This window comes from Oncorhynchus mykiss, chromosome 28 (assembly GCF_013265735.2).
Source record: "Oncorhynchus mykiss isolate Arlee chromosome 28, USDA_OmykA_1.1, whole genome shotgun sequence".
Taxonomy (NCBI): domain Eukaryota; kingdom Metazoa; phylum Chordata; class Actinopteri; order Salmoniformes; family Salmonidae; genus Oncorhynchus; species Oncorhynchus mykiss.
In genome coordinates, this window is record NC_048592.1 from 12,082,368 (window position 1) to 12,107,828 (window position 25,461).

The 25,461-nt window shown below is 40.8% G+C and overlaps 1 protein-coding gene across 3 annotated transcripts in view; it reads right to left on the minus strand.

Moving 5' to 3' along the window:
• The window catches only part of LOC110508560 (GREB1-like protein), a 102,804-nt gene that overhangs the window by 55,341 nt on the left and 22,002 nt on the right, over positions 1–25,461 (minus strand). The window contains exon 1 of one of the 3 annotated variants that reach the window (XM_036966226.1): positions 9,435–9,592. The exons of the other annotated variants lie outside the window; for them this stretch is intronic. The gene's annotated coding sequence lies outside the window, so the exon portion shown is untranslated. Of the gene's footprint in view, positions 1–9,434; positions 9,593–25,461 lie in introns of those variants that run through there. 3 annotated transcript variants of the gene reach the window in all.

Here is a 25,461-nt window from a genome sequence, read left to right on the forward strand (position 1 = left end):
CAACATACAGAAGTGCGCTGGTTATCATGGGGCAAAGTGTTTACGTGGCTTTTTTTAATTGAGAGACAAGCTTAAAGTTTTCTTTACTGACCATAATTTTCACTTGTCTGACCACTTGCATGATGACGAGTTTCTCACACCTATCTGGGTGATGTTTTTTCTCGCCTGAATGATCTGAATCTAGGATTACAGGGACTCTCCGCAACTATATTCAATGTGCGGGACAAAATTGAGGCTATGATTTAGAAGTTGGAGCTCTTCTCGGTCTGCATTAACAAGGACAACACACAGGTTGTTCCATCATTGTACGATTGTTTTGTGTGCAAATGAACTCAAGCTTACGGACAATGTCAAATGTGATTATAGCGAAGCACCTGAGTGAGTCGGTGCGCAATTACACAGGTACTTTCCCAAAACGGATGACACAAACAACTGGATTCGTTACCCTTTCATGCCTTGCCTCCAGTCCACTTACCGATATCTGAACAAGAGAGCCTCATCGAAATTGCAACAAGCGGTTCTGTGAAAAATGAATTTAATCAGATGCCACTGCCACATTTCTGGATTGGGCTGCACTCAGAGTATCCTGCCTTGGCAAATCATGTTGTTAAGACACTGATGCCCTTTGCAACCTCATACCTATGTGAGAGTAGCATGAAAACTAAATACAGGCACAGACTGTGTGTGGAAAATGATTTAAGACAGACTCTCTCCAATACAACCCAACATTGCAGAGTTATGTGCATCCTTTCAAGCACAACCTTCTCATTAACCTGTGGTAAATTATTCACAATATTCAATGAACAAATAACATTTTATATGTAAGATGGAAAAATAAAGAGCAAAACTCACACTCGTTCTTATGTTTGATGAATGTATTGTGTGTGTGTGGCAGGCTTACAATGATGGCAAAAAACAACATCTAAGAGTGTGCTGACCCTGGTGCTAGAGGGGGCACGCAGCTGGAGGTTGTATGTTTTGAAGGGGTACGGGACTATAAAAAGTTTGGGAACCACTGCTCTAGAGAGAAATCAAATCATTCACTGAAAGAAATCAAGTCAAAAACTATGTGGGACGCTGGGCTGAAGGGAGTTTTTACTAAGCAAATGTTTTTTGTTTTTTTTCTCCATTAAACCTTTATTTAACTAGGCAACTCAGTTAAGAACACATTCTTATTTACAATGACAGCCTAGGAACAGTGGGTTAACTGCCTTGTTCACTGTCATCTTGGGGATTGTCTCTAGCAACCTTTTGGTTACTGGCCCAACACTCTAACCACTAGGCTACCTGCCGCCCCATGTTTATCCTAGCAGTAACGTGGTAATTAACTACAATGACCATATTCCATTGCACCTGTTTTTTCCAGCTCAAACAGATCAGAGAGGAAGAGGCGAAGTGAGATGTTTCACTCTGGTCAAAATCTGTCCAAAATAAGCCCGATGCATTTCTATGGGATTGATTTGTACCTAAAAGTTGTCGCCTGCCTTCCCGCCTTTAGGAAAATGACTCCCATTGTTGGGGCGGAGACATGAGCATCTCGTCATTATATACAGATCTCTGGACTGATATTTTTTTACGCCTGCTATGTGAAGTTAGATAGACACAGACCGTGTGAAAGAGAAATGTAGACAAACTACGAGAGTGACAGAGATAGTTTGTGAAAGTATGCCTAACGAAATTGAAGTTAAAGGTAAAATTATATCGTCAGACAGCTCTGCAGTATGATAGGCAGGCTAGCTAAATGGCATGACAGTACAGTATGGGGAGCACATAATATTATATGGCCTGGCTAGCTGGCTGACTGCTACTGTCTGAGCAGAGATGAGATCATTACTTTAATAATTATAAGGAAGGAAAAATAATAAAATTCTAAGTTATATACAACACATAAATATTTTTATGTTTCATTGTCATTTCCTATTTTTCTATTGATGTCTACCCAATGTGAACCTGATCATTGACTATGGAATATGTTTTGGCAATTGAATGTTCGTTTTAGGAATTTCCATTAAAAAGCTCTTTCAATCATAGTGACATCTTTTCTTAATGCATTTCCTGTTTACAAAAATAATCAAAACCGAAATCTAAAAAACAGGATTCTTTAAAAGAAAATCAAACAGAACCAATCTCAAAAAGCACAAATCTCTTTAATAAAAAAAAATCTGATCATCTAAATGTAAAAGTATCACTCAAATATCCAGACAACCCCATCCCTATGAAAATTCTCAAAGACATAGCATCTAACCACTTTTGAAGTCGATGAATAAATGCCCATCAAAAAGAGAAAGAAAGAAAGAAAGAAAGAGAGGACACCTCACTGAATAGGACCCTTCCACCCATTCTTTCTTTCCTCCCCCTGAAGTCCCAAAGCCACCTTGAATTCATTTGAGTGACACATTGACAAAGAACGTCCTTAATGTCCTAAGGAAGGAGCGCTCTACCCCCCCCCCCCCCCACCCCCACCCCACACCCCATTTACTTCCTTGAGGGGCGATCAGCTGTATCTATCATGCCTCTGTTCCTGACCTCCAGGTGCCTCTGCTGCATCAGCACTGACACACACACACACACACACACACACACACACACACCACTCCCTCCCGATTAATAATAAGTAGCCATGTTGTCCCTGGTGACAAGGTCCACATTTTAAATCCCATTCCCCCTAGCTGACCACAGCACAGCCAGGACCCACCGTGGTCACAGTGGCAGCAGGGCTTCTCCTCTCTTCTTCTTTTTGTCTTAACGGGACAATGGTGGCCACGGAGGCCTTTGTCAGGCCCTGACACAAACACAAACCTCACTGATGAGAAAAGTGACAGTAAACCCATTCAGGCATAGTGGCCACTGCTTCAACTGTATTGATCCTGTGGGAGACAGGATATTTTCCCGGCAGATGTGCCAGTCAGGGCTGACAGGAGCTGAGCTGAGGCTCTCTCTGTGGCTCTTGATGTGGATTGAGAGGATAAAGAATGGGCTTAATTAGTTACTAAGCTCTGAAATGGACAAATAAAACACCAGTCGGGATTGGGAAGTTTAGATGTGTTGTTGTTCTCATTGATAATGTTACTTATTGTTTCCCTCTTTGCCCCTTTGCAGAGTTTCTAAAATGTTAAATGGATGATACAGTTGGTACAAAATCACTGACTGAAACATCAAAACCTGCAGGACTTGGATAACACAGAATGTACTTGTTTTATTAAAACACAATGCAAGACTTAAAACGAACTGTACTGTAGATATAACCACGACAACGGGGTTTACAGTTGAAGTCGGAAGTATACGTACACTTAGGTTAGAGTCATTAAAACTCATTTTTCAACCTCTATACAAATTTCTTGTTAACAAACTATAGTTTTGGCAAGTCGGTTAGGACATCTACTTTGTGCATGACACAAGTAATTTTTCCAACAATTGTTTACAGACAGATTATTTCACTGTATCACAATTCCAGTGGGTCAGAGGTTTACATACACTAAGTTGACTGTGCCTTTAAACAGCTTGGAAAATTCCAAATAATGATGTCATGGCTTTAGAAGCTTCTGATAGGCGAATTGACATCATTTGAGTCAATTGGAGGTGTACCTGTGGATGTATTTCAAGGCCTACCTTCAAACTCAGTGCCTCTTTGCTTGACATCATGGGAAAATCAAAATAAATCAGCCAAGACCTCAGAAGAAAGACCTCCACAAGTGTGGTTCATGCTTGGGAGCAATTTCCAAACACCTGAAGGTAAACACACTCATCTGTACAAACAATAGTACGCAAGTATAAACACCATGGGACCACGCAGCTATCATACCGCTCAGGAAGGAGACGCGTTCTGTCTCCTAGAGATGAATGTACTTCGGTGCGAAAAGTGCAAATCAATCCCAGAACAACAGCAAAGGACCTTGTGAAGATGCTGGAGGAAACAGGTACAAAAGTATCTTTATCCACAGTAAAACGAGTCCTATATCGACAACCTGAAAGGACGCTCAGCAAGTAAGAAGCCACGTCTCCAAAACCGCCATCAAAAAGACAGACTACGGTTTGAAACTGCACATGGGGACAAAGATCATACTTTTTGATGAAATGTTCTCTGGTCTGATGAAACAAAAATAGAACTGTTTGGCCATAATGACCATTGTTATGTTTGGAGACAAAAGGGGGAGGCTTGCAAGCCGAAGAACACCATCCCAACCGTGAAGCACAGGGGTGGCAGCATCATGTTGTGGGGGTGCTTTGCTGCAGGAGGGACTGGTGCACTTCACAAAACAGATGGCATCATGAGGTAGGAAAATTATGTGGATATATTGAAGCAACATCTGAGGAAATTAAAGCTTGGCCTCAAATGGGTCTTCCAAATGGACAATGACCCCAAGCATACTTCCAATAGTTGTGGCAAAATGGCTTAAGGACAACAAAGTCAAGGTATTTGAGTGGCCATCACAAAGCCCTGACCTCATCCTACAGAATATTTGTGGGCAGAACTGACAAAGCATGTGCGAGCAAGGAGGCCTACAAACCTGACTCAATTACACCAGCTCTGCCAGGAGGAATGGTCCAAAATTCACGCAACTCATTATAGGAAGCTTGTGGAAGGCTACCCGAAATGTTTGACCCAAGTTAACAATTTAAAGGCAATGTTACCAAATACTAATTGAGTGTATGTAAACTTATAACCCACTGGGAATGTGATGAAAGAAATAAAAGCTGAAATAAATAATTCTCTCTACTATTATTCTGACATTTCACATTCTTAAAATAAAGTGGTGATCCTAACTGACCTGAGACAGGGAATTTTTACGAGGATTAAATGTCAGGAATTGTGAAAAACTTAGTTTAAATGTATTTGGCTAAGGTGTATGTAAACTTTCAACTTTAACTGTATATTCTAACTTAATCTGGACTATGTCCAACACAACTGAATAGGATATTCTGTGGAGGGATTGTGGAACTCTTCAATCCACAAACAGACAGTTGGATGGGTTCTAGTTCTAGTGCATCAAAACAGAGAGTGAGAAAGAGAGAGGCCAGCTGAGATCCATAAAGTTGCCCAGTAACAGGACTTCTCAGGTTAGAAGGCTGGGAAAGAGAGTAAGAGAACGAGAGAGAGAGAGAGTTCTCAATTGGTACAAAATATATAAAGTACTGCACACACGACAATCGCTTAGGTTTAAAATGAAGCTCAACTGGAAACCTAAATGAGGCAGTGACAGAACTGAGAGAAATAACGCAGGGAATTCTGCACCAATAAAAAACATATTCAAATTGAAATACCTATTAAAACATGATTAAAACTATTAGAATGTGTCATTAAACCAATTGCACTACATGGCAGCAAGGTGTGGGGTCCACTTGCAAAACAAGATTTGAAACACCCCATTGAAACCCTGCATGCAGAGTTCTGTAAGATTCTCCTACAAATCCAGAGGAATACTACAAACAATGCATGTAAAACAGAATTAGGCCAATATCCACTAATAAGAAAAAAAAAAAAATAGCAATTAAGTTTAGGAAACATCTAAAATACAATGACCCCCTCTCATGTAGTGTAATGCGCTGTAAAGCGCTGGCAACCCACAGCGTCTTCCCCTAACAGGACTATTCTCACCAGATCGGTCTTGAAACCTTGAATAAGAGTTTCAAATTTGGGGGAATTACTCTAATTCTCTAATTGTGTAATTATGGGCGGCAGCGGCAGGTAGCCTAGTGTGGGGCGGAAGGTAGCCTAGTGTGGGGCGGAAGGTAGCCTAGTGGTTAGAGCGTTGGGCCCATAACCTAAAGTTTGCTAGATCAAAAACCCATTGCTGACAAGGTAAAAATCTGCAGTTCTGCCCCTGAACAAGGCAGTTAACCCACTGTTTCCTGGTATGCCATCATTGTACATAATAATTTGTTCTTAACTGACTTGCCTAGTTAAATAAAAAATATATAAATTACAAAGCCCTGAAATGCCAAGAGCTGAGCAAAGAAAAGTCCTCTCATCCAGGTGGTCATGGAGGCTGAGTTCACAAACTTGTTCTACTAACACACTGAAGCCTTTTGGACCAGAATATCCCATCAATCAGAATAAACCAAATGACAACAACAGTCAAAAGACAAAACTACATTAGCTATAGGGAAGCACAAAGCAAAATGCAGCGCTATCTAAATCGACAGTACACCATGGCAAACTATTTGACCATGGTTACTGATCAAAACCATAGAAAAACCTTGACAAAGTACAGGCTTGGTGAGCACAGCCTTGCCATTGAGAAGGGTAGACACGGGGGAAAACCTGCGGCCCTGTAGGAAAGGCTGTACAACCACAGCAGAACCTGAGACAGAGCTGCATTTCCTGACAAAATGTTACAAATATAAAACCATTTCAGAATGAAATTTCCCCAAATTTGAAACTCTTGTTCAAGGTTTCAAAGACCGATCTGGTGAGAATAGGAATTACCAGTCCTGTTAGGGGAAGACACTGTGGGTTGCCAGCGCTCTATGTTTCTGCCTGACAATGTACACCCCCAGGGGATTCGCGCAATGCCGTCGGGGGTACGTCAAATAAAAATGTGATTCACATAAACAATATTTTAAGATATGTGTACTGTATACAGTTGAAGTCAGTTATCCACAATTCCTAGTAAAAAATTCCCATGTCTTAGGTCAGTTAGGATCACCACTTTATTTTAAATGTCAGAATAATAGTAGAGAGAATGATTTATTTCAGCCTTTACTTCTTTCATCACATTCCCAGTGTGTCAGAAGTTTACATACACTCAATTAGTATAATGGTAGCATCGCCCTTAAATTGTTTAATTTGGGTCAAACATTTTGGGTAGCCTTCCACAAGCTTCCCACAATAAGTCTGCGGAATTTTGGCCCAATCCTCCTGACAGAGCTGGTGTAACTGAGTCAGGTTGGTAGGCCTTCTTGCTCGCACACGCTTTTTCAGTTATGTCCACAAATTTTCTATAGGATTGAGGTCAGGGCTTGTGATGGCCGCTCCAATACCTTGACTTGGAAGCTTGAAAGACGTTTTGGGCCTCCCGGGTGGCGCAGTGGCAGTTTTCTTTACTGACCATAAATTTTCACTTGTCTGACCGCTTGCATGATGACGAGTTTCTCACACGACTGGCCTATCTGGGTGATGTTTTTTCTCGCCTGAATGATCTGAATCTAGGATTACAGGGACTCTCCGCAACTATACTCAATGGGCGGGACAAAATTGAGGCTATGATTTAGAAGTTGGAGCTCTTCTCTGTCTGCATTAACAAGGACAACACACAGGTCTTTCCGTCATTGTATGATTGTTTTGTGTGCAAATGAACTCAAGCTTACGGACAATGTCAAATGTGATATAGCGAAGCATCTGAGTGAGTTGGGTGCGCAATTACGCAGATACATTCCCAAAACGGATGACACAAACAACTGGATTCATTATCCCTTTCATTGCCTGCCTCCAGTCCACTTACTGATACCTGAACAAGAGAGCCTCATCGAAATTGCAACAAGTGGTTCCATGAAAATTTATTTTAATCAGAAGCCACTGCCAGATTTCAAAATTGGGCTGCGCTCAAAGTATCCTACCCTTGGCAAATCGCCCTGTTAAGACACTAATACCCTCTGCAACCACATACCTATGTGAGAGTGGATTCTCGGCCCTCACTAGCATGAAATGAATGAAATGAATCACACTCATTATGTTTAATAAATGTATTGTATAGTGTGTGTGGTAGGCTTACAATGATGGCAAAAAACAACATTTTGAGAGTGTGCTGAAACTGGTGCTCGAGGGGGTACGCAAGCTGAAGGTTGAATGTTTGAAGGGGTACGGGACTACAGAAGGTTTTGGAACCACTGCTCTATGCCGTTGTTATTACTGTTTTTCTCAATTGCTAAAACACCATTTCTGAAACCTTGCTCAATTTCCTGAAAACATTCAACACAAGACCTCATCTTCAAGCACTATTTACATAACCTCTGACATTCGCCTCAAAACAGTTTTACCTGTGTTCAAAATCAAACACTGCTCTCAAAACATAAACAAAGTGATCAAAATGATATACACTCTCAAGCAGTCAGTAAACAATACACCGAAAAATAGAAAACAATTCTCAGGGAGAAGTACATTTTTAATCTAAAAAAATATTCATATTTTTCCATCATTGTCTTTTGATGAACGAAAACATGTTCTATCATAGTAGCTCAAAATTGATCAGGAATTACTACTCTGCTTTGCTCTTTGCAATTTTGTTTTTTGTTCTTCCTCCTCCTTATACCCCTATTTTTACAGTTCTGTACCCTGCATCTCACAAACTTGTCCTTTGTCTCTGTGATACTGTAATTCTTGTTCTTTGTTGATATGAACCTGCAACCAGTCAAAATCTATTGAGCAGTCAGTACTGTTAATAAATGGAAAGCACAATGTTCAGGGCCATACAATTTGTCCATTGTACAGCATACAGCCTACAATGCACTGTACTACAGTATCCATTCTCAGACTTTCTCCTTCCCACCTTCAACAACCTGTTTGCTCTCTGAACTGGCTTATATTGGTTGTGTCGCATCATTTGAAACAGGTTACATACATTTTGAGTGGTTGTGTTCAATCAATGACATATGTTTTCTATTTGTATTTGATTGTTGCCACTTGTGTTTACCAGTATGGATGACATGTGCATTAGAGTGAAGAATGTGTGAGAATGAGTTTAGAGTTTTGCTGAAAAGTCTAAGTGAGATCTGCAAATTGTGTTTTACCATGTGAAATGGTTTAAGGTATTGACAACAGACTGCATAATTAGCTAAATGAGTCCAGGCAACTGAGAACTTTGTTCAGCCAATGGGTTTTAGTGTTTTAGCAATTGAGAAAAACTGTATTTGTACTGTAACTGTAACTGCCCATTGTATGGTTATTTTCCACTTGATTATTGTTGTTACTGATTGTTCCGTTGGCAATCTTGTATTATAATATTTTTAATTATGTTAATATTGTAAACAAATCACTTAAGATTCAAAGTACGCCTTAGCAATATGTACATTGTTACGTCAAGCCAATAAAGCAAGTTAAATTGGATTTAGAGAGAGAGAGAGAGAGAGAGAGAGAGAGAGAGAGAGAGAGAGAGAGAGAGAGAGAGAGAGAGAGAGAGAGAGAGAGAGAGAGAGAGAGAGAGAGAGAGAGAGAGAGAGAGAGAGAGAGAGAGAGAGAGAGAGAGAGAGAGAGAGAGAGAGAGAGAGAGAGAGAGAGAGAGAGAGAGAGAGAGAGAGAGAGAGAGAGAGAGAATAGAAATCAGTCCGTGTCCTTGTTCTTCCCAGGTAAATATTTGGTCACCTTGTTATCAAAGCAGGGAACTGAGAGTCTGGATGTCCTCTGCAACCAGGAAAGCTTTAGACAAAACAGTCAAAACACCTCAAAACAAGACATGGTTTTAAGATCAAGATAAAACTAGCTGAATTGAGTCACTTACGATTCCCCACATGGCAGCTTCTTGTCATTGTTGCTATATATCTGGGTGGGCACATCATTTTCGTGACGTTGTCAGTTAACCCATCAATAATCCAAGGAAAAAGTCAGACTCACAATTGGATGTGTTTATCTATAGACTCATTTTTGTGGCCAGAGAGAAAAAGAGAGAGAGAAAAAGAGAGAGAGAGCTGACTGGCTGGGTTCTGGTCACCGTGGCCTTGGACAATCTGTGACAGCCCACAGCAGGCTCAGCCTTCTGCCAGAGAACCTCTCTCCCCTCCTCTCCTCTCCTCTCCCACAGTCACACTGCCTTGGTAGGTCTGACACTGTCATGACCTTGGGCTTAAGTACGTACGTGTGTGTGTGTGTGTGTGTGTGTGTGTGTGTGTGTGTGTGTGTGTGTGTGTGTGTGTGTGTGTGTGTGTGTGTGTGTGTGTGTGCCTGAGCATGGAGGGGCAGGAGCCAGGCCTGATAACGCAGCTGCAATGTTGCTAAAAAAAAATTGGTGAAACGCTTCAAGCACAGAACAGGTTTTGTCCCTAAGCCAATGAAAAACGACAATACCATGACCTCAGCTGTACCCTCGTATTGTCAATATCTAGTACACAAACTGTGCTCTGCAAGAGAATTGACTTCAGGAGTGGAGAGGAGAGGGCTGTCTCCTGTAGAGAATAAGTTAACTTCAGGAGACAGCAGAGAGAGCCCGCCCCCATCCACATTGACAGGGCTGCAGTGGAGAGGGTCAAAAGCTTCAAGTTTCCTGGCGTGCACATCACTGAGGACCTGAAATGGTCCCACCACACCGACACCGTGTTGATGAAGACACAACAGTGAACTTCCACAGACGCACTATTGAGAACATCACCGTCTGCACGGCAACTGCACCTCAACCGAATGGCTCTCCAGATAGTGGTGCAGTCAGCCCAATACATCACCGGGGGTATGCTGCCTGCCCTCCAGGACATTAACAGCACTTGGTGTCAAAGGAAGGCCAAGAAGACCAATAAGGACCTCAGCCCGAGCCATGGTCTGTTCACTCTGCTACCATCTAGTAGACAGAGACAGCATAGGTGCATCAGAGCCAGGGCCGAGAGACAGTGAAACAGCTTCTATCTCCGGGGCCCAGTTTTTCTGAAGTAATTTATCCGAATTTCACCTGTCAGATAGGATTAAATGCATAGAAATACAATTCAAGTCAATTATTTGTCCATTGTAATAACTCTATTTTCATGCATTTAATCCTATCCGATAGACAGAATCCAGATTAATAACTTTTGAAATACTAGTCCCAGGCCATCAGACTGTTGAATAGCCATCACTAGCTGGCTAAATTGAATGCTGGTCACCTCATATTCTGTTTACATACTGTTGTTTACTCACTGTGTATGCATAGACTGTATTCTCGACATACAGTGCGTTCGGAAAGTATTCAGACCCTTTCACATTTTCCGCATTTTGTTACGTTACAGCTTTCACACAATACCCCACAATGACAAAGCAAAAACTATTTTTTGACATTTTTGGAAATGTATAAAAAAACAAAACTGAAAATCACTTTTACATAAATATTCAGACGCTTTACTCAGTACTTTGTTGAAGTACCTTTGGCAATGATTACATCCTCAAGTCTTCTTGGGTAGGACGCTACAAGCTTGGCAGACCTGTATTTGGGGAGTATCTCCCATTCTTCTCTGCAGATCCTCTCAAGCTTTGTCAGGTTGGATGGGGAGTGTCTCTGCACAGCTATTTTCAGGTCTCTTCAGAGATGTTCGATCGGGTTCAAGTCCGGGCTCTGACCGGGCCACTCATGGACATTCAGAGACTTGGCTGTGTGATTAGGGTCGTTGTCCTGTTGGAAGGTGAACCTTCGGCCCAGTCTGAGGTCCTGAGCGCTATGGAGCAGGTTTTCATCAAGGATCTCTGTACTTTTCTCAGTTCATCTTTCCATCGATCCTGACTAGTCTCACAGTCCCTGCCGCTGAAAAACATCCCCACAGCATGATGCTGCCACCAATATGCTTCACCGTGGGGATGGTGCCAGGTTTCCTCCAGACATGATGCTTGGCATTCAGGCCAAATAATTCAATCTTGGTTTCATCAGACCAGAGAATCTTGTTTATCATGGTCTGAGTCTTTAGGCGCCTTTTGGCAAACTCCAAGCGGGCTGTCGTGTGCCTTTTACTGAGGAGTGGCTTCCGTCTGGCAATTCTACCATAAAGGCCTGACTGGTGGAGTGCTGCAGAGATGGTTGTCCTTCTGGAAGGTTCTTCCATCTCCACAGAGGAACTACGAAGCTCTAGCAGAGTGTCCATTGGATTCTTGGTCACCTCCCTGACCAAGGCTCTTGTCCCCCGATTGCTCAGTTTGGCTTCTTCCATGTAAGAATGTTGGAGGCCACTGTGTTCTTGGGGACCTTCAATGCTGCAGAAATATGTTGATACCCTTCCCCAGATCTGTGCCTCAACAGAGAAACCACCTGTTTTCGCTTTGTCATTATGGGGTATTGTGTGTAGATTGATGAGATTTTTTTTTATTGAATACATTTTAGAATAGGGCTGTAACGTAACAAAATGTATGAGACGACAAGGGGTCTGAATACTTTCCGAATGCACTGTAGCTCATTCTAATACTACTGTACATGTCATTTATTGTTATCTCTTGATTTATTGTAAGGATTTATTTTGTTATTACTAATTTGTATTGTATTTGCGAGACATTCTACTGCACTGTTGAAGCTAGTAACACAAGACATTCTACTGTATTGTTGGAGCTAGTAACACAATACATTCTACTGTACTGTTGGAGCTAGTAACACAAGACATTCTACTGTACTGTTGGAGCTAGTAACACAAGACATTCTACTGTACTGTTGGAGCTAGTAACACAAGACATTCTACTGCACTGTTGGAGCTAGTAACACAAGACATTCTACTGTACTGTTGGAGCTAGTAACACAAGACATTCTACTGTACTGTTGGAGCTAGTAACACAAGACATTCTACTGTACTGTTGGAGCTAGTAACACAATACATTCTACTGGCCTGTTGGAGCTAGTAACACAAGACATTCTACTGTACTGTTGGAGATAGTAACACAAGACATTCTACTGTACTGTTGAAGCTAGTAACACAATACATTCTACTGCACTGTTGAAGCTAGTAACACAATACATTCTACTGCACTGTTGGAGCTAGTAACACAAGACATTCTACTGTACTGTTGGAGCTAGTAACACAATACATTCTACTGGCCTGTTGGAGCTAGTAACACAAGACATTCTACTGTACTGTTGGAGATAGTAACACAAGACATTCTACTGTACTGTTGAAGCTAGTAACACAATACATTCTACTGGCCTGTTGGAGCTAGTAACACAAGACATTCTACTGTATTGTTGGAGCTAGTAACACAATACATTCTACTGTACTGTTGGAGCTAGTAACACAAGACATTCTACTGTACTGTTGGAGCTAGTAACACAAGACATTCTACTGTACTGTTGGAGATAGTAACACAAGACATTCTACTGTACTGTTGGAGCTAGTAACACAAGACATTCTACTGCACTGTTGGAGCTAGTAACACAAGACATTCTACTGTACTGTTGGAGCTAGTAACACAAGACATTCTACTGTACTGTTGGAGCTAGTAACACAATACATTCTACTGTACTGTTGGAGCTAGTAACACAATACATTCTACTGGCCTGTTGGAGCTAGTAACACAAGACATTCTACTGTACTGTTGGAGATAGTAACACAAGACATTCTACTGTACTGTTGAAGCTAGTAACACAATACATTCTACTGGCCTGTTGAAGCTAGTAACACAATACATTCTACTGCACTGTTGGAGCTAGTAACACAAGACATTCTACTGTACTGTTGGAGCTAGTAACACAATACATTCTACTGGCCTGTTGGAGCTAGTAACACAAGACATTCTACTGTACTGTTGGAGATAGTAACAAGACATTCTACTGTACTGTTGAAGCTAGTAACACAATACATTCTACTGGCCTGTTGGAGCTAGTAACACAAGACATTCTACTGTACTGTTGAAGCTAGTAACACAAGACAATCTACTGTACTGTTGAAGCTAGTAACACAATATATTCTACTGCACTGTTGGAGCTAGTAACACAAGACATTCTACTGCACTGTTGGAGCTAGTAACACAAGACATTCTACTTTACTGTTGGAGCTAGTAACACATGCATTTCACTGCACCTGGCATAACACCTTCAAATCTGTCTACACAACCACACTTTTATAAAATTTCGGTTCTGAACTTCGGCTTGCCTCTAAACATTTTTTTGGTGTGACCGAACAGCTGAAAAAAACCTCATCGATGTCCAAAACGAACAAAAACATCACAAAATGTCATCATAATATATGCACAAACTCTACCCAACTGTTTTGGCTGGGAAGCATGTGGACGCCTTAAGGAGTTGAGGGGGAAGATGGGAGGGATAGCCTTCAGAAAAGCTGCTGAGGAGGAGGATGATGAGAGGGGAGGAATGGGGTGTGAGAGGGTGAACGCCGGGAGGGTGGTGGGGGAGGGACAGGGATTACAGTGATGAGAGATAAGGTGCTGTCCTCCATGTCAGGACCTGAGATAACCAGCAGGACAACAGGAAGTGACATCCATCACCGCCATCCATCACTACAGTCCATGGACGCAGACTCACTCAGTCAAAGGGGTGTCTGTAACGGAGCCTGGTCCTATAGTGCATGAGGTTCTGGCTAGTAGTTGTACACTGTAGAGAATATGGTGCCCCACAAACTAAAACTCTGAAATTACATCTGACTGAAGTGTGCAGAGACTCCACTCTCACTGGGCACACATTGGGTGAACCAACGTTGTTTCCACGTCATTCCAATGAAATTGCATTGAATCAATGTTGAATTGACGTCTTTGCCCAGTCTGCTTTTCCACTTCCCTCAGAAACAGACTAGGATCTTCGGGATTGTATTACGTACTGCGTGTTCTAGCTGTCTTCCTTAATGTTCCTCCTGTCCCATACATCACAAAAGCCTTGTCAACAGCTCAGCGCTGAGTGAGAGGAGGGTTGTTGCTGGGAGGTGTTTCAGCTCGTCCATAGAGGTTTCCCCTTCACTGTTTGGCCCATCGTAAATACCAGGGAGTGAAGTGGGCTCGCACCCAGACCCAGCACAACAACTTCATGGTCAGACAGAAATTTGGAACAGGAGTGACCTGGCTCATTGCTAAGAACAGTTGATAATAATAAAGGGGTATACTACAAAGCAAGATCAATGAGTTAGCCAGCTAACTAAATATTCCGAAATAACTTCTTATTTTTTTGGAAAGACAAGCTTGATATGGGCATGGTCTAATTGACTTAACAACCAAAAACACATATCTAAGTTTAGCTGGCTAACTCATTGATCCTGGTTTGTCGTATACCCCTCAGTTGCAGTGTATGAATTATACGGCATTATTGATTACTGGAATGGTCAGCCTCTTTATGACAAAAATAGTTTCAGCCATCAAGCAATCAAGGATTTCGGTAGACAGGACTGACAGTGTTTTTGGTGAGAAACACCATATGCTCAATTGTGATGGAGTTCTGTCCGAGTACGGAGAGACGAGAGTCGAGTTCAATACAAAGTTGTTTCCACCCATAAATACCCACTTACAACTAACTACAAATGGATTTGGGAAAATGTCAAACAGGAGAAACTGGCTTTGAACCCTTATTTTTCACGCTATACAGTTAGTCTTTGCATCTTTCATCCTTACCTGTCTATTACACAGTCCCATTGTCCAGTCTCTAAATATAAAATATACTGTGTAATATATGCTGTCAACAACATACCATGTTGTGAAGAATGTTCGGGTATAAGAAACTAAAATACTGTATAACAGCTGATCTGTGAGTGCTTTGCTTGAGGGAGGAAAGAAACCCCACCTCCAGCGGAGGGATCAATGCCTAGAAATGGAAGAGGTCAGTGACCTTTGACATCTTCATTCAGAGGGGGTAGGGGCCAGGGCCTTTGTCCGATTGTCTAAAATGATCCAATTTTGCAACTGTGTCATACTCTCTAATACAGTACAAGCAGTCAGTTTGGCCCCCTCCTTCCCTCCCCCCCTCTGAAAACATCTTACCCTACCGTTCCAGCTGTCTTGTTTCTTTACCACTCACTCCCACATCTTTTTAGCCTCCTCTCCTCGCTCACATCACCCCCTCCACCACCACTTCCCCCCTCCAACCAATCTTTCTTTCACTCCCTATCTTTCTCTCTCCCTACCTTATCTCCCTTTGCTTTCATGCTGCATTTTGTAGGTGGGGCTTGGCCACTAACAAGGCCAAAAAGTCTAAAATGTACTTACTGTATGTAATTTTACTTAATTCCTAGTGAATTCCAAATAATACAAGATTAAGTCAATGGTTATTTGTTTGATTTACGAAATATGTCAATTCCAGGACCTCATAAAGAGCAATTGGTAATAAATTAGGCTACGAAATAACCTAACACAAAAACACAAAGATGTATAAATGTATCATGCCTCTTGGTAAACTGTCAGCATAAAGGTTACAGCTGTAACTCACAACAATAAACCAAATGAAGGAAATACTTCCTAAATGACAACATAAAAAAACAGAGAAACAGACAAATGTACTTATTCTAATCTTGGGGCACATCTGGCTATTACAAAGACAATCCTTGTGAATGTTGTTCTTTCTCTCTCTTTTTTACACAGGGTTGACAATGCAGATGGGTTCCTGGCATTCTTGACCCCCAATCGAAAGGACAGGTTAAAATTTACAAGCGCCCATGTGGAAGATGGCTGGGCCAGCAGAGCAGCAGCTGGAAAATAATATATCCTAACTCCACAGCTGATTATACCTCTGAGGTCTGGTAACTAAGGACACGTCTCTGACCTAACTCCAGGTCCACTGACCTGTGCAATTCACTCAAAATATACTTGTGACCTCTCAACTTTAACATTTCATTGAGTATTGTTGGCTTTTGGTTGAGGCCCTGAAGACTGAAGGCTAAATATTATCAGAATGACTAGTGGCATCTAGGATTCCTAGTGCTTGTTTTAATGAATCCCAAGGAAACAGATACAATGTGGAAACTACAAATCTATACTAAAACCACTCACTAATTTGGTGTGAATGAGTTATTTGTTGATTTGTAAGTCCACTGCACTGTGGAATTAAACGGTACCATTTGCCAAACATTTATACAAAATGACATGTCGTGGAAATTTGATCAATGACAGCTTTTGGAGACCACCTGTTTTCCGAGTCATCAGATCTCAGAAAACAGATGGTCTCCAAAAAGGCAAGGATTTCTCCCTGGCACATAGCAGGGTTTTCTCTCTCCTACTACCATCTGTACTCAGCACCAGCAAAGCCCATTATGGCCTTCAGGTACATCTCAATAGGTAAGACGATTTAATCTGTAGGCTTTAAAAAAACAACAACATCCACCTCAACACAATGTCTGTATTCTTGATGTTATTGGTAGTCAATTGTTATGTATGGCCTTCTGTTATGACACAGAGTGCAGAGATGAACCATCCCATCACACACTGGTTTGTCATAACAGACGATGATGGATGGGGTATTGTGATCAATATGGATGTAATTCAATACAGGGCTTTAGAACAATACTGCCTATGTGTTTACCCCAGCTGTAATGACTAGTACACAAGGGGAGACAAGGCAAGCAGAGGTGGTTTGAAAAAAAAATACAATTACATTTACAGTAGGCTAGAGATTAAACCAGCCAAGCAGGAAGAACCAAAAGGTGCTCATTAAGATTTTTTTTAAATGGTTTAAATAAGCATGGATCTACAACAGCTAGCGGTCTCTTTAAAATGCAATCTTAATGTAAAAAAGGTCACGTATTGGGAGCTGAGAAACAATAGATCCTGGATCGTTCCACATCAAAAAGCACAACAAATTGGATTGACACCCACCATCTCAGATTGTTTCTGTCGTTAGAAACAGATAAGACTAGAATTCCCGGCCAAAGAATTATTTTGTGGAAATATATTTTGATCTCTGAGAAATTAAGACAAATGATTGCACCCAAATTAGCAAATGTATTTTATAGGATTCATATAATATTCAATAAATATAGAACCTAACATCTGGAGTTGGACCAAACTTTGTTGTATTCCCAGTGAATTTGTTGTATTCCTAGTGAATCCCCTGATCAGATAAATGAGTAATTGAAGTTGTTAAATTTATGTCCCATCCTACACCCTAATATTACCAGGTACCAATAATGGTTTATAAATGCACTTAAAATGGTCATAAGACAACCTCTTATTTCATAATGTAACCTTTTGCGAGGGTTACATGGTTGAAGAACATTCTCACCTGTAGACGGGATGGATTGGTGCATTTATTTATTTATTATTAAGGCTTCATGTCAAGATCTTCCCATCTGCACAACGTGCTCGAAATATTGATGACCTCGAACGCAACCACACTTTATGTTGACATGGGTATCATAGTGACAGTGTGCAAATAACCAGGATCTAAAAAAAAGGTTGAGCGCAAAATCCAGACCTAAGAGATTGCAGCGAAAGAAACAGTGTTGTAGATGAGACAAAAACATCCACATAGGACAGAGAAGGACTCGCTGCCAAAGGTGATTCTAACAGGTATTGACTCAGGGGTGTGAATACTTATGTAAATGAGATATTTCTGTATTTCATTTTCAATAAATTAGCCTTTTTTTTTTTAACATGTCACTGTCATTATGTGGTATTGTGTGGAGGTGGGTGAGAGAAAAACATGTATTTAATCCATTTTGAATTCTAGGCTATAACACAACAAAATGTGGAATAAGTCAACGTCTATGACCACTTTCTGAAGGCATTGTACCTAAGGCTGACAAACAGATAGCAAGCTAGCAGGGCTCAATGATCTTATCTTCCCTGAACCTTGTTTTCAAGGTATCTGTACCCAAGGGTATTATCATAGGCCACAGCTTTTCATTTCCAATGGGAAGAAATTAGTCATAGTGGGCAGAACAAGCAAGGTGGTGGGCAGAGCCAAGCACGTGCTAGCGATATCCTATTGGCGCGCTCTAGTATACATCTGCATATTTCCATTAGGGAATAGCTGTTCTGTGAAGTGCGGGTGTGCAATAACTTAATTTCCCTTTGCACTCCTTCTAAACAGCACAATTTTGCACAACTTTTGAAAAGGGTGAAGTCTACAAAACTTCTTCCGTTCTGTTCATAACAGATTCTAGTTTTGGGAACAGAAAACTGTATCGAGATCAAATGATGAGAAGATTTGCAGAATGTCGGCCAAAATCCATTTCGTTCCATCTTCTCCCACTGCCCGCCAGTGGGCTTCCTCTCACTACCATATTTGGTAGTGAATGGAAACGCCAACCGGATGCTTCACATTTATAAATCCAGTGAAATATCTCTCATTGTTCTGTCTGTGGTACTATGTGAGACACACCCAGCATGTTAAAGTTAGCTAGCTAGCTACTTGTGTCAAAACACCTTTTCAATTGAAACTCTAGCTAGCGTCTTAGTGTTAGCAAGCACCATTATTAGTATAATGCTAGATGGATAACACAACAACTAGGTAGATAGGACTAGCAATAAGACTAAACCCTAAATTATAGAAATCATGACAGCTAATGATGATAGCAGAGATATTGGAGGAAGGTTTATATACTGTCTCTGATGATAGATAGGTCTAAGACTCCAGAATGGGAAATGCTTTCAAGAAAGAAACAGATGTTGTCCATTTCTAATGTTACTTGTAATGTAAAAAAGGGCAGAAAAGGATAATCCCATGTTCTCTTAATTAGATAGCTAGCTAGCTAGGCTACTCACCATACTATAGGTTGCAGATTTGAGTCACAACTAAAATATTTATGTATAAGTAACATACTATGTAGGTACACAATAATGACAAGTAAGTACCCCCACTAAATACACTTCATTATAACTAGCTAAATCCTGTATAACACCTAGTAATTACATTGCACTTATGCAGATATTACATGTACTCTGGTGTATTAGTGGGTTTATCCTCACACTTGGATGGCAAGGAGGTTGAGGTCGTCATAATGGGTAACGTACACATTCATTATAAATACATTTGTTAATTATAATCTAGGATGACACCCGTATGCCAGATCCCAGTCAGTGAGGTTGACCTATATCTGATCTGTTTCTGTGAACTCAACCAAGTTAACCCAGATGGTACATTTTTTGAGGGCAAGTGCTAGCAACAACACTGCATGGGAGATGTTGCATTCACGGGTAGGTAATTAGAGCCTATAGAGCCTCCAACCTTTGTAATCTCGGACAACCAACACATCTGTCCACGCGAGATGACAACCTTGTGACGGTTGTTACTGAATCGGAGAGCAGAAGCAAAACACTAAATTGGTGAATTTAGTGGAAACTTGACCATTTGTAACAAGCATTTGTTATTATACCGCTGTAATTACAGACTACAATTACCAACAGTTAAATGTTGTTTTTACAGTGCAACTTTAAGTTATTACAATAAACTACAATACTTGTTACAGTGTAATTACACTAATAAGGACCGCTTAAAATGAAGTGTTACCCAGCACATTTAGCATATTGTGTTTCTCTGTTCTTATAAACTAAAGGACTAGAACATTAATCATTTTTTGAGATATAGCACTCACGGCATGGAACTCTTTCGCAAGTTTCTTGAATTTCTCCTCAATGCAAAACTTCCATGTTTCTCAAATTAGGATTGCCTTCAAAGCAGCTAATGGCTGGTGATTTCATAATGAAGCTGCACCATTTAGGCGAGCATAGAGAGTGACTGAGGAGGCTATTCTTATCTCTCCCAGATTAACTTCACATTGTTCCCAATGAACAAAGGCAGCCTGTGAGGAAGCCAGCCCCCCCCCCTCCACTTGAAGGCCAGATGGCCAGCTCAGTGCTCTGCTCAGCACTCTGGTCAGGGCCCCTGACCCTGCCGGCCAGCCGCTTGCCCTCACTGACATAGTGGCACGTGCTCAGTCCAGACATAGAGACATAGGCCACCAGAGTTCATCATCATACACACTGGCTAATGACGCCAAGTGTCATAAAAACGATGTGAAGTGTATGCTGCAAGGAACTGCAAGCCCCAATGAAAGCAAAGGCTTATCATGTGACCTTGCTTTATCACATTCACAACAATATAGTGAGGATATTTTTTTGACTTGTTGGGTAAATAACTGATTGAGATGGTATTCATAAACCATTCAAAGCATTGGAATATGGAAAACTGATGTTGGTTGCTGAGAACATAAGGCTGGGAAAACATCATAACCATACCTGACTGCGTAACGTCTGGGCACATCCATTTGAATTGAATCACTTTTTGATAGCACCCCTTTTCGATTTGGACGAAACCTTTGCCCATAGTAGAAGTGCTCAGAAAATGACTTTTTAGACCTGAATGCCAAATCATTCACGAGAAAAAGGTGCTCAACGTCTACACATGTCGAATACTCCACACCATACCAGTAGACATCCATGTCTTCATCACTGGAAAAAACAAACATGTAATTGTCACATGCTTCATAAACAACAGTTGTAGACTAACAGTGAAATGCTTACTTATAGGCCTTTCTCAACAACATAGAATATATTTTACAAATGTTATAATAATAAAAAAAATAGTAACACAAGGAATTAATACACTATAAACACTGATACCGTGGCTATATACATTTGAAGTTGGAAGTTTACATACACTTAGGTTGGAGTCATTAAAACCCGTTTTTCAACCACTCCACAAATTCCTTGTTAACAAACTATAGTTTTGGGAAGTCGGTTAGGACATCTACTTTGTGCATGAAACAAGTCATTTTTCCAATAATTGTTTACAGACAGATTATTTCACTTATAATTCACTGTGTCACAATTCCAGTGGGTCAGAAGTTTACATACACTAAGTTGACTGTGCCTTTAAACAGCTTGGAAAATTCCAGAAAATGATGTCATGGCTTTAGAAGCTTCTGATAGGCTAATTGACATCATTTGAGTCAATTGGAGGTGTACCTGTGGATGTATTTCAAGGCCTACCTTCAAACTCAGTGCCTCTTTGCTTGACATCATGGGAAAATCAAGAGAAATCAGCCAAGACCTCAGAAAAATATTGGAGACCTCCACAAGTGTGGTTCGTGCTTGGGAGCAATTTCTAAATGCCTGAAGGTACCACGTTCATCTGTACAAACAATAGTACGCAAGTATAAACACCATGAGACCACGCAGCTGTCATACCCCTCAGGAAGAAGATGCGTTCTGTCTCCTAGAGATGAAAGTACTATGGTGTGAAAAGTGAAAATCAATCCCAGAACAGCAGCAAAGGACCTTGTGAAGATGCTGGAGGAAACAGGTACAAAAGTATCTATATCCACAGTAAAACAAGTCCTATATCGACAACCTGAAAGGACGCTCAGCAAGGAAGAAGCCACTGCTACAAACCGCCATAAACAAGCCAGACTACAGTTTGCAACTGCACATGGGGACATGTGATCGTACATTTTGGAGAAGTGTCCTCTGATCTGATGAAACAAAAATAGAAATGTTTGGCCATAATGACCATCGTTATGTTTGGAGGAAAAGGGGGAGGCTTGCAAACCCAAATAACACCATCCCAACCGTGAAGCACGGGGGTGGCAGCATCATGTTGTGGGGGTGCTTTGCTGCAGGAGGGACTTGTGCACTTCAGAAAATAGATGACATCATGAGGATGAAAAATTATGTGGATATATTGAAGCAACATCTCAAGACATCAGGCAAGAAGTTAAAGCTTGGTCGCAAATGGGTCTTCCAAATGGACAATGACCCTAAGCATACTTCCAAAGTTGTGGCAAAATGGCTTAAGGACAACAAAGTCAAGGTATTGGAGTGGCCATCACAAAGTCCTGACCTCAATCCTATAGAAAATGTGTGGGTAGAACTGAAAAAGCGTGTGCGAGCAAGGAGGCCTACAAACCTGATTCAGTTACACCAGCTCTGTCAGGCGGATTGGGCCAAAATACACCCAACTTATTGTGGGAAGCTTGTGGAAGGTTACACAAAACGTTTGACCCAAGTTAAACAATTGAAAGGCAATGTTACCAAATACTAATTGAGTTTATGTAAACTTCTGACCCATTGGGAATGTAATGAAAGAAATAAAAGTTTAAATAAATAATCCTCTCTACTATTATTCTGACATTTCACATTCTTTTTTTTTGTGTGTGTTTATTATAATTGTTTTTACCCCTTTTTCTCCCCAATTTCGTGGTTTCCAATTATTTAGTAGCTACTATCTTGTCTAATCGCTACAACTCCCATATGGGCTCAGGAGAGACGAAGGTTAAAAGTCATGCGTCCTCCGATACACAAGCCAACCAAGCCGCACTGCTTCTTAACACAGCGCGCATCCAACCCGGAAGCCAGCCGCACCAAAGTGTTGGAGGAAACACCGTGCACCTGGCAACCTTGCGCCCGGCCCACCACAGGAGTTACTAGTGTGCGATGAGACAAGGATATCCCTACCGGCCAAACCCTCCCTAACCCGGACGACGCTAGGCCAATTGTGCGTCGCCCCACGGACCTCCCGGTCGCGGCCGGTTACGACAGAGCCTGGGCACGAACCCAGAGTCTCTGGTGGCACAGCTGGCGCTGCAGTACATTTCACATTCTTAAAATAAAGTGTTGATCCTAACTGATCTAAGACAGGGAATTTTTCTTCCGACTTCAACTGTACCTGGGGTACGAGTACCGAGTCGATTTGTAGGCATATGAGGAAATTGAGGTAGATATGTTGATATAGGTAAAGGCAAAGTGACTAGGCAACAGGATAGATAATAGATAGTAGCAGCAACGTATGTGATGAATGTGGAAGTATGTAAGTGTGTATCTGGTGAATGTGAGCCTGTGTGTATGTGTTATGTGTGATTGAGCGTGTGTGTGAGTGTCTGTATGTTTTAAAGTGTCAGTGTAAGTATGTGTGAGTGTGTGGGTAGAGTCCAGTGCGTGTTTATGGAGTCAAAAAGAGTTTGTGCAAAAAGGGTAAACTCAGATAGTCCGGATAGCTATTTGTTTTACTCTTTAGCAATCTTATGGCTTAGGGGTAGAAGCTGTTCAAGAGCCTTTTGGTCCCAGATGGTTGAGATTGATATAATTTAAAAGCAGGGTTGTCAAATTACTTGATAGTATATGGAGAAAAAAATACATACATAAAAAATATATACTTTGTTTTAACCTTCAACATCAATTATCTAAAAACCTGTAAACTCCCAAAATTGTCATATTCACATATGTTGTAGCTTAGACCCTATTTTACATAACTTTAGGTTTTTGTGTTGTGCCTGTCATCGGTGGAGACACAGCATGCTCTTGAATAGGGTGGCCTACAGGGTGGGTGTCATGTTTTGGCTGATTAATGTACAAAAATGGCAATACAATTGAAATGTTGACTTTCAAATGGTACCACAAAGACGGTTGGAGGTCCACACATCAAATAATGTAGATGGGAATGGGAATATCTGTTGATTTAAATGATACTGTCAATCCTCCACAAGAAACATGTTGAAATGATAGAATTATAGATAATAAAATAGACACGACCATTTATGTTGACATTGGGTGGACCGGCGGTCATCTTTGTGGTCGTAATTAGAAGTTAAAATGTAAATTAAATGTAAATAGTGTAGCAGCTAAATTACAATGTTCTCAAGTGGTTGTAAGAATTCTACTACTATGATTGAAATGACACCCACCCTGTATTCGAAAGCATATTGTGTCACAGCCGATGGAGGGCACAACACAAAAACCTCAGATGATGTGAAATAGGGTCTAAACTACATATGCGAATATGAAATAATTGACATTCAAGGTTTAAAAATGACATACTTTTTATTTAACTTGTTTTTTTTAAATAAATTATTAAATAGTTTGACAACACTGTTTGGAAGCTTTTAAATGATATCAAACTCACCGCTTATCTTTTCCAGTGACAAAGAAATCGATGTCTCATGGTATGGTAGGTATGCACAATGGGTCAACTTTGAGCACCTTTATCTCCTGAATGTTTTGGCATTCGGGACCAAGAAGTCCATTTCTGATCACTTTTTTCATGGGCAAACATATACGGAAAGTTTTGTTTAAAATCAAAAGGGATGCTGTCAGAAAGTTATTGAATTCAAATGGATATACCCATCTACAACTACATAGTCATCCAAGGCTGCAGACATAGGTCAAATACAAAGCAGTTTGGTGACTGACAACAACACAGTATTATTAGCTAACAGTCCAAATTTATGAATAAGTAATTCCTGTTTCATTTTCAAATGCAACACCTTTTAGGGCCTTCTGTCAAAAAGAAAGGCATGTAACCTCCAAAGAATTCAACCAGAAATTGTGAGGAAGGAGGGAAGAGTGATAAAGATGAGGTTTTGTGGAGACACGCGGAATGTAGTTCACCTCTAGGACATGAAACATGGGGGACAGTACTGTAGATTAGGATCTGGTCTGGACAGACAAGTTTGTAAAGGTGTAATTTCAGTAATGGCTTCCACACCACATCTTCTGGTCACTCTCATCTGATATGACTCATCTCATTATCTACCTTAACGTGCAAGTAAAAGATGAGTCAGCAAAATGCAATCTATAGTCCCAAGTAGGGATAGTACTATATAAACGTTTTGACTGGTCTTCATCCAATATAACTGTGGTGGGCATATATCACCTGTGATACTCAACCGTTGAATCCGGTTTTGTTGAAAGACGTTTTTGAAAATGATTGTTGGAAAACATTTCAATAAGGCCACTGAAATGACCCAAATTCAACATCATACAGTACAATTCCAAACGTTTTTAAACATGATTTTTGACAATGACATTGACTCGTCTGGGCATTAAAACAATATTACAAATCCACAGAGGTAGAGTAGCCTATCATGCCTTTCAAGTGCATCATGAGTTCGAGAGCAACATGACAATAAAAACAAACAACAACAAAATACATAAATCATTTCACAACATAA